This window comes from Triticum dicoccoides, chromosome 1A (assembly GCF_002162155.2).
Source record: "Triticum dicoccoides isolate Atlit2015 ecotype Zavitan chromosome 1A, WEW_v2.0, whole genome shotgun sequence".
NCBI lineage: Eukaryota > Viridiplantae > Streptophyta > Magnoliopsida > Poales > Poaceae > Triticum > Triticum dicoccoides.
Genome location: NC_041380.1, coordinates 591,101,782 through 591,112,182, shown reverse-complemented (window position 1 = coordinate 591,112,182; position 10,401 = coordinate 591,101,782).

The following is a 10,401-nucleotide window of genomic DNA, read 5'->3' as shown; positions in this document are numbered from 1 at the left end:
TGTGTGTGTTGGTTAGTTTAACTAACAGCTCGTGTGTGTGTGTGTGTATGCCCACCCAATTTGTATGTAGCTAGTCTGTCCTCTCAGATTTATCAAGCATGCATGTCCAAGTAAAACAAAACAAAACACAAACACTCCCGCCATCATGCGTGCACATACAACCCCACGACGTACGTTCACGTCTCACAAGTAAGTATAGTACTACCTCCATTCCATAATGTAGTGCTTTTTTATCTCCCTATTTTAACTTTGACCGTAAAATTTAACTACCAAGACAGATGGCGGCGGGAGCAATTTTTTTTTTGAGAATCATCGGGGGAGGAGTCCATCCACCTGAATATATTACTCAAAGTGGTCAATATGCCAGGAGAGTGATACAGTTTATCAGGGAAACCGGATTGAAAACCTAAAACAAGTTGACCCGTTTATAAGAGAAACCGGGCCAAAAACCGTTCAACAAGGTTACAAGGAGAAGAGAAGAACAAGACACCCAACAAAGGCGGGACCTAGCTAGTAGACTAAAAGGACCATCACCACGGCAGACACAAATAGTTATGGGGTGTTGTCGAGGATCACAATACTGAGACTTTGCGAGAAACCTAACGCACCGCATTGCGTGCATACCGAGCCCCACGGCACAACTCAGGAGCAACCACAACCAACGAGTGCGAAAAGCACGAACCTTGACTGCGTGCCCCGCCACGGGAGATCGGAACGATTAACAATTTGGGGAGGCATCTAGCGTCATCAAAGAGCAAAGATGAACCAAGACATCACCAAGAGCACGACGCTCGCCGCAATACATCGGCCGCCAAGGGACACTACTAGGAAAAGGCCTACTAATGGCGCACCAGTTTTGCCTACTAATGGCGCATCACTGGTGCGCCATTAGTATCACGCACTAGTATTTATTACTAATGGCGCACCACTGGCGCGCCATTAGTATCTGGTATACTAATGGTGCACCACCCAATGCGCCATTAGTATATAACACCATGCGCCATTAGTATGCCTCCCAGGGGTCATATTTAACCATGTGCTTTGGCACACTAATGGCGCACTGCGGATGGATGTGCCATTAGTATACTTGGCATACTAATGGCGCACTCTGTAGTGATGCGCCATTAGTATGAATATTAGGTTTTTTTTTACTTTTCTGATTTTTGCACAGGTTACAAAATATATTATTTGACAGAATATAGACAGTAGCACACAGCAACATCAGATTCATCGAATACAATAGAAGATTAGTCTCCGAATACAATTCATCATATTAGTCTCCGAATTCAAAAGACCGAACAAAGATAAAACATTACAAGTCTCGAGATCGCGAGTGTCGAGTTTGTCGGAAGTAATACTAATCCTAACAAGTCCTACTAATCATCATCATACAACTTCTACTCGTTATTCATAACAAGTCATACGATCATCATCTTGATAGTCATCGAACCAACCCTACTTAATTGTTCTTAGCACATGATCATCAGTATTAGGCAGGACCTAAATACCCTATTTAAGCTAAAATAACATAAAACAATATAGACCCTGACTCTCCATTATGGAGAATGGAGAACATCCTGTCTCCAATTCTTGTGCTTCGCTTCCTTTTGCTTCCAAGAAGCTCCTTACGACTGTCCATACATTTTTTCCATCCTTTGATTTTCATGTCTCTACTTCTTTTAGAAATCTCGTATGGACAGTTGAGATTCGTAGAATGACCTGACTGTATGTTCAAAACATTAAGACTACCTTTCTGATACATCATATGAGGCACACAATTCTCTGGGATTATCTGTTGAAAAACATAGTAATAACTTCATAGTTAGCAATGATGTACTAGTTTTAGAAGTATGCAAAAGATGCACAGATGTCGTAATAGTAAAAATCTTACCAGGGTATCTCCATGGTAGTTACCGTAGTTGAACACATGCACTAGTGGCACGTATTTACCATAATGTTGAGGAGTTTGATTGTGGATATTGTAATTCTCAATGTCAGTACAAAATCCGACCAGATGATTTTTCTCCTTGTAAGTTGTTAATTCGGAGCCATCGATGTAGTGGGTTTTGTCTACCATCTCCCGCACATTCTTTGAACAATAAAAATAAGCTGTCAATGGAAATAAGCCGTCAACTATTTTGAAATAAACAGTATAAATTAGCTAATAACTATGTTTGAGAATCTCACATAGCGGTAGAACTGGAGGCGTATCAACAAGGACCCAAATGTCCATATTGTCTTGGTTGATGTCAGGATTACCAAGATCCATGGTGATAAGCATACCCTCATCAAAACCATACATCTTGCAAAATGCTTCCCAATTTTTTGCAACCAAAATGGGTTACGCTCTCAGAATTATATAGATTTACTTCAAAGTACACATCGTGATGAGTCCTTAGGTGAATTTTCTTTGTTTCAGAAATTTCATGGTCTTCAAAATCCATCCTCTCCAAGACATAGCGTCTTGCATGGCATGGGATAAGCTATACTCGAATTGTAAAAGATGAAAATTACACGTTTAAATAGTTGAAGTCATGCTTAATTATGAAAATAACACTTGTCGTTGTTGTGTACCGTTTCAACTTCGAAGGTCTCCTCGAGCTTAATGCTGAAGCACCGATCATCGTCCAGGTGAGGCATGTCGCACAGACCTCGATCGTCGTGGCACCAGTCGCACTCCCCCGGGAGACTTTCGTTGTTCGATGATGATGACGACATATCCTACGTTCATAATTCAAAACTACATCATTTAGGGTTTGTCGACACCGAGGCATCCTAAAAGCTAAGCTTTTATCATTTAGGGTTTGTCAACGCTGAGGCACCCTAAAAGCCTAAGCTTTCATCATTTAGGTTCTTATCGACATCGAGGCACCCTAAAAGCCAAGGTTTTATCATTTAGGGTTTGTCGACGTCGAGGCACCCTAAAAGCCTAAGCTTTCATCATTTAGGTTTTGTCGACGCCGAGGCACCCTAAAAGCCTAAGCATACATCATTTAGGTTCTCATCGACACCGAGGCACCCTATAGAAGCCAAGTTAAGTTTTCATCACTTAGGGTTTATCGATGCCGAGGCACCCTAGGTTGGGCCTAATCACTTGGCACTAATCACTTGGCTCTATTGCCACCTATGTTGGGTTTATCATCTAGGGTTTATCAATGCTAACGAGAATTCTAAGTTGGGCCTAATCACTTGGCTCTATTGCCACCTATGGTTTAATGCAGCAAGAATGGCGGGGCAGTTGATCCTACTTAACTAAATACTAAGATACCCCGGCCCATGCATTAGTCGCAAGTACCCCATATGTCCTATTTTTAGCAAAGTCATGCTAAAATTCACGGAAAATTTCGGCATGACCTTTTCTGAAAATAGGACATATGGAGTACCCGAATTTGCCGGAACGGAAGTTAATCGACATTCCGGCAAACTCAAGGGCCTCTCGGGGTACAACAGCAGCATCACAAGTTGACAAAATTCCCAAGTAGTACAGGAGCAGCATCACAAGTAGTACCAATGAACATATAGTCCAACAACTTGAAAAAGCTGAAGTTCTCAGCATGAAGTAAACAGGAGTATCCAGAATAGTTATTTGCTTGATCTCAAGTTTGACATATACGATAGTGATAGATGTAAGGAGCAGAACAATGCCAAAGCCACAACCTCAAATCAGGAACAAATAAAAACACAAACTACAAATTGATGCGATCTAAATATACTTTTCCCTTACAACAAAATAGCACTATGATTTACAATGTAATACTCCAAGCTGAGCTGAATATTTTCAAAGGTAGGACTATTTAGTTCATGAAACATAACATAAAATTTTGTTTCCTCTTGTTCATTAATAATTAGTTTTTTTAATGAATAACAATGGCATTTGATTTCTGCTGGTTTATTTAGAAACAACAGATCCCCAAGTCAAAAAACCAGAATCCTGGAACACTTCAGAAGCACTTGAATTTCAAATTCTGTTGGTTTCTATTGTTTATATTTAAATAAACAATGCACCTTCAGTAACATGGAACTAAGAGCAGAATAGTTATTTGGGGTACTAGCTAGCCAGACACCACCAATTATCAAACTTAGTTGTTAGCTGAATATTTCAAAGCAGACTTAGGTACAGATGTCACCCATACTACCTTGGTTGGAACAGTCAATGCAATCTACTAGGACAGTAATAAGGCATGCATTTACAAGTTTAAGAAAAGTCTATAGATCTTGCTTCAGTTAATCTGCAAGGAAGCCTATAGATCTTGCTCGAATGCAGTAGCAAACTGAAGAGGAAAAACTGAAGATTACCGTGAATAACAATGTACAGTAGCAAACTCAAACTGAATCCAGTAACCATCTGAATTTACAGTAGATTTTCTACTCCAAGTTCAAGCCCAAACATTTGAATTACTTTAGCTAAGACTGTACATTTCTGAACTTGTTTCAATTGTTGAACATGTTTCAATTGGAAACCTCGACGGTGCACCAGGTGGAAGAGGAGAGCAGCATGGGGAGAGGGGAAGCTCACCGGGTGGCACAAGAAGGCCGACGAGAGCTTAGTAGCAGCAGAGGGTGGCGGTGCCCGAGGGGGAAGACGAGGGCGATGCAGCGAAGACGAGCTCGAGGCCGGGGTCGGGGAGGACGAAGCGGAGCTCGTGGACTTGCCGCCGAGGTGCGGGGACGGCGATGGCCGCGGCTAACACGGCGACGAGGCTCGGGATCTGGCGGAGAAGGCGAGCGGGGGAGAGGGCGAGAGGGTGAGCATGGTGGCGCGGCTATGGCGTCGGCCGGGCGGCGGAAGGAGGGGGCGCGCGTGAGGGTGTGGCGAGGGGGGATCAAAGTGGATCTGGCGAGGGAGGGACGAAGGGATCAGTCGAATTAGCAATGGCGCACCCCAGAGCGGTGCGCCATAAGTAATCTTTTTTTGATAGCAATGGCGCACCACCCAGAGGTGCGCCATAAGTAAGTTTTTTTGCATAAGTAATTTATTATTATTATTATTATTATTATTATTATTATTATTATTATTATTATTATTATTATTTGTTGCATCTAATATTTGCCAAAGGCGCCGCCACCAAACCCCACAGAACACCACCAAACAACCACTGTTGACTCGAAGCCAGTCGCACCACCACCACCATTGGACCCTCCGACTGTTCCAACTTGGCCACACCACCACCACCACCACCAAACGCTGCACCCTCAACCACAAGCAGGCACAGAAGCCGCCGTTTGGGTCTCCAAGATGACGCCTCCAGGGAGGTAGTGCCGACAAGGACACAAGACCGTCATCCGACCCGACAAGCCAGATCTTAGGTTTTCACCCCGGATACCACAAAACAAAGTACTGCAGGTGCTGGAGCTCCACAACGACACCTCCTACGAGGAAAACGATGTCCACAGACACCATTGCCGCCGACATCGACATAGTCGATGCAAAGTTCTCACCCGGAGTTTGAGCACATACTTACAGCAAGACGACAGCTGACCACCACCACCATCGGGCCCCTCCGAGACAAAGAAGCACATGAATCATCGCAGCCAACCACACCCCACGGACCGCATACGGCCAAACATCAGCACTAGGCACTGGAACCACCAATGGTCGTCTGAACGCAGGGCCACCGGACGCAGCGCGAGCCGCCGAACCTAACCGAGCACCATGTCGGCAAGGAGCAGACGAGCGCTGCCCGAGGCCAGGAACGGCCATGGTCCCGGGCTGCAGCCAAACATCAGGAGCACCAACACGCCCCACGCACGCCACCGTGCACCTGCCAGAGACCAGATCCGAAACGCCATAGCACTGAGCAAAGGCGGGGAGATCGAAAACCGACGCAACAGTTCACCAAGCACCACCAACAACATCCACCGCCACCAGCCTCCACCACTCCCGCCTCCACCACCCAGCAACACCACCTCCCCGGCTGACCCCACCTGGCGGCCCAGCCAACACCGGCCGGATCTGGGAAGGTAGCCCCAGATCCGCCCCGCCCCAGACTAGTCAGCGCCCGAGCAAGCAGCGACGGGCCGCCGAACACAGGGGGCCGGGACTGGCCGGCAGGGACACCGGGACGATGCCGACGAGCGCTTCCTCCGCCCGCCTCCGAGGCCGGGCGCCCGATCCAATCCGACGCATCCTGGCGTCCCTCCTCTGGCGAAACGGTGGCCGCGCGATGGAGGAGAAGCGCCTCGCCACCACCATCCCCGGAGCGCGCGCGGCCTTTGCCCAGTGAATTCGTATTCGAAATAAGTTTTTAATTATATAATTTTTTCTTCCGTCGCAGTTGGTCTCGTTGGTTAAATTTATGATCAAAGTTGAACCTCGAAAAGTATGGGCGCACTATATTTTGGAATGGAGGGAGTATTATAAAACGCCAACTCAAAAATGCGTACATAGTTGCGTGAGGTTGGCTGATTGGTTGGGTGAAGATAAAATCTTGGCATCACCTGGGGCCGGTCACTCGGTCGGTTGACACCTAATTCTTGTCTCCAACTTAATTCTTCTCTTCCAGAATCATTCTATATCTTTTTTCTTTGCGGGACGAATCATTCCTTATTCTATATCTAATGAATGAATGAATCGGACGACGACGCGCCTACGCCTACTTTGTGCGTGCGTGGCCATACATAACATACATATACAAATGTGCAATGGATGCACTGTGCATGATGGATACACTGGACCAACCATTTCATCTTGGAATGGGGCTAAGAGTATCTCCAGCCGTTCGCCTCCTAGGATGCATAAAAATCGCTCATTGGGGGCGAGCCGGCAATACAATCGGCGTTGGGGGCGGTTTTGCGCCCAGTCGTCGCCCCCCAGCTCGTCCCCAGACGTCGATATTGGTCCACTTTTCAGCCCCATTTCGGCAAATAAAGGGCCCATATGGACGACAATAGGCCGGCATGGTTCACCGTTGTTCAGCGTTTAATTATCCACATAATTTTCTTTATCACATATTTCATCACAGAAATATCAAATACTTCAACAAATAGTACAACAACAAATAGTTCAATACAAATTATATAGTTCAACAAATAAAAACTCATATTTCATCACACGTCGCGCCCGGCGTCGCCCTTGAGCCTCCATAGGTGCTCTATCAGATCTTGCTGTAGTTGATGATGCACCTGTGGGTCTCGGATCTTCTGACGCATACTGAGATAGGCAGTCCAGGTTGCCGGTAGCTGGTGATCAACTTCGACTAGAGGACCCTGCCTGTAGTATGGTTCAGTGTCAAACACTGGGTCTTGTTGCTCGCTCTCGATGATCATGTTGTGCAAGATGACACAGCAAGTCATAATCTCCCACATTTGATCTTTCGACCAGGTCTGAGCGGGGTACCGGACAATAGCAAATCGAGATTGGAGCACACCAAATGCCCGACAGAACTTGTAGAAACACTCCATGCTGGTGGACTCGGCCATGCGCCCATAGTCGTCCAGTGAATCACCGGGAGCTTCGTATGCAAGCATCCTCATCGCTGTCGTGCACTTCTGGATCGAGGTGAATCCAAGTTTGCCGGTGCAATCCATCTTGCACTTGAAATAGTTGTCGAACTCCCGGATGGAATTCACAATCCTGAGGAAGAGCTTTCGACTCACCCGATAACGGCGCCAAAATGTTTTGTCGCCGTGAAGTGGAGCATCGGCGAAGTAGTTGGAGTAGAGCATGCAGTAGCCTTCGAGACGATGCCGGTTTTTTGCTTTCACCCGCCCCGGCGCCGAGCCACCTCGCCGCGGCTTTTCATTGCTCGCCAGCAGCTGGGCGAGGGCGGCGAGCACCATCAGATGCTCTTCTTCCTGGACGTCGGTCTCGGCTTCCTCCTCCAACAGCGCGGCGAGCGCTTCCTCGTCATCCGAGTCCATCGCCGAGGCAAGCAAATCTCCGAACACCTTGCGCCCGGTGGGCGTGCACCCGCCGAACTGCCCCTCCGCGTCCGGAAACAACGGCCGGAAACGCCCAGCTGTTGTTGGAGGGGCTGCCGCGGCGAACCTATGCTATTTGTCCGGCGGGGAATGGCTATCTAGCGGTGAAGGGCGGCGGGCGGCGCCGAGATATATCTAGTAGCGGCCGAGGGCGCGGAGGGTGGAAGGCGGGTCGGGGAAGAAAATCTTGACTTTTCGCCTGATGGTGTGGGCCAGCCGCGCTTTTCCCTTGCGCCGGAGCCCCCGATCGCCCCCCAGTGCGTCGGGTTTGGCCTGCGGCCACCGGGCGGAAAAAAGGGCCGAACCGACGCTTTTCATCGTCCTGGGGGTGCGACTGGGGCGTTTTTTTAGTGCCCGCGCCAAAAAAGTGGCCTGGGGTGCCTGTTGGAGACGCGGTTGGAGATGCTCTAAACAAGCCAGATCAAAATATAGCTCCCACCTCTCATCTTGTCATCTTTATGTTCGTGTGGTGTGGTCACTATGCATGCAGTATCTCCATCTGTGAGCTACTATAGCCCAAATTTTTTGTCCGCATGCCATGTAAATGGAACGCTCACTACTCACTAGCTAGCTACCCTCTTCTACGCATGTGCATGACACTCACCTACCTATATGTACCGCAGAGTACGCTAATTAGTGCATGGCACAGTTACTTAACTAAGCTACTTTTCCACACATGCATGCTATAGTTTTACAACGTCTTCTCCGTATAATATATGATACGCACACTTATACATATTAAAAAAATAGTTTTACTACGTCCCCCTTGCCCCACTCACTGGCTATACATGAGCCTATAACTCAAAAAACGAGCCTATATTCTCCATGCAACTAAAAATGTTTTGCGCGATCAAACACATTCCCTCTGTAAAAATAAATATAAGAGTGTTTATATCACTAAATACTCTTATATTTCTTTACAGAGGGAGTATTAATTTGCACGATGAAAAAAACACCTGGCAAAACCCCTCCTGCTATGGACACCCTGACTAGATTGCATTGTTTTCTTATTCTCATTTTGCTGACAAATTTCGGTTGATAAATAGAAGCAGCTGGTGGCCAAATAAAGCAATGTATATGCAAAGAAAAAGGTGGCTTGCTCTCCTGCTGTCAGTTCTGCTGCACCAATTTGATCGTAAAAAGTTTAAGATTCCTGACTCCGCACCCTGGCGTCAATATACAAATCTCTTCGCTTTACGGTAATCCATGCCCTAGATGCAAAGAATGCAGAAAGAGATCATACAACTAGGAGATAAAGGGGATCGTCCGATCAGGAATCTGGAAGGACGTACGGGTATCTCTCCCTCCTTTAATTTAAATCTGATCTTAATTTGTTCTAAAAGCAAAGAGGAAGCCCCCTGGTTTGGGCTTTCACTTTATTAGTGCTTGAATTCACGAAAGAACAAATATAAAATTGCTAGGTGATGATTAGTGTTTTATTAGTCCTTTGACGCTAGACCAGGACTACCGATTAACTAGATGTCATGGCAAGCTAGGAGTACCGGTTTTACAAGAATAGGAAGGGAAACATAAGAACATGAAAAGCGTCAAGTGGGGACAAGTTTCTGCTAAAACTATCACGGCAAGAAGATAATAATATAATTTAACACGAGGTAAGAATCAGCGAAGATTTTTGTTGTGCAATCCCATGCACAATAATTCACATGAAAAAGTTCTCATGGTTCAGTCTTTTAATCTGAAAGAGAAAAACACATTTTTTAGGAGAACAGCACGTAGGTTTCCCTAGTGCATATTAATTTTGTAAAAGTGTAAAGAAAGAAGCATTATTGGCACTGGAATATCCAGTTGTGCTGGATTGCAAATGAATTCTCCTGAACAATAATAGTATCTCGCAGAGGTGTGTCACAGTAAAACAAAACAGTGAGCTACATTCATGTTTGCACCGCAAGGACTCACCAAGGAAGGAGGCCGGAGCCGCTCATATACATGCATGCCTGCGATATTAAAGTGGCCACCTACCCATACACATACACTGTCGCCTGCCTGCTGACCTACCAACAGAGTAATACTACTACTCTTCTTTGACATTTTGTTTGTGACTCGCCGAGACAGATAAACTACACTCTATGATCCCTCAAGACAGACAAATTAACACACATGTCTTAATCCTGCTAATTTATCTATTTATTCTTTAGGGAATGCTAATTTATCTATTCTATACGGAGCTATACAGTGTTGTAATATTGTATTTCTCTACCGGAGCATGCACCTGAGAAACGAAACGATAAGAAGCAACGGAATTTCAAGAAGAGCGCACTTGCTGGCTGGCATCATGGCGACCGACCATGGCCTTCATTTATGTTTACGGATCAGTCGCCGCAGGCCACCGCCATTGTCAGCCATGGCCGGGCCGGCCGGCCAGCCACAGGTCCCCGGCCTTACTGCTTTCAGCAGCGGCAAGTGGCAACTGAGGCAAAATGGCAATAAAAATAAAAGGCTTCCACTGTAGCTGTAGGGAGA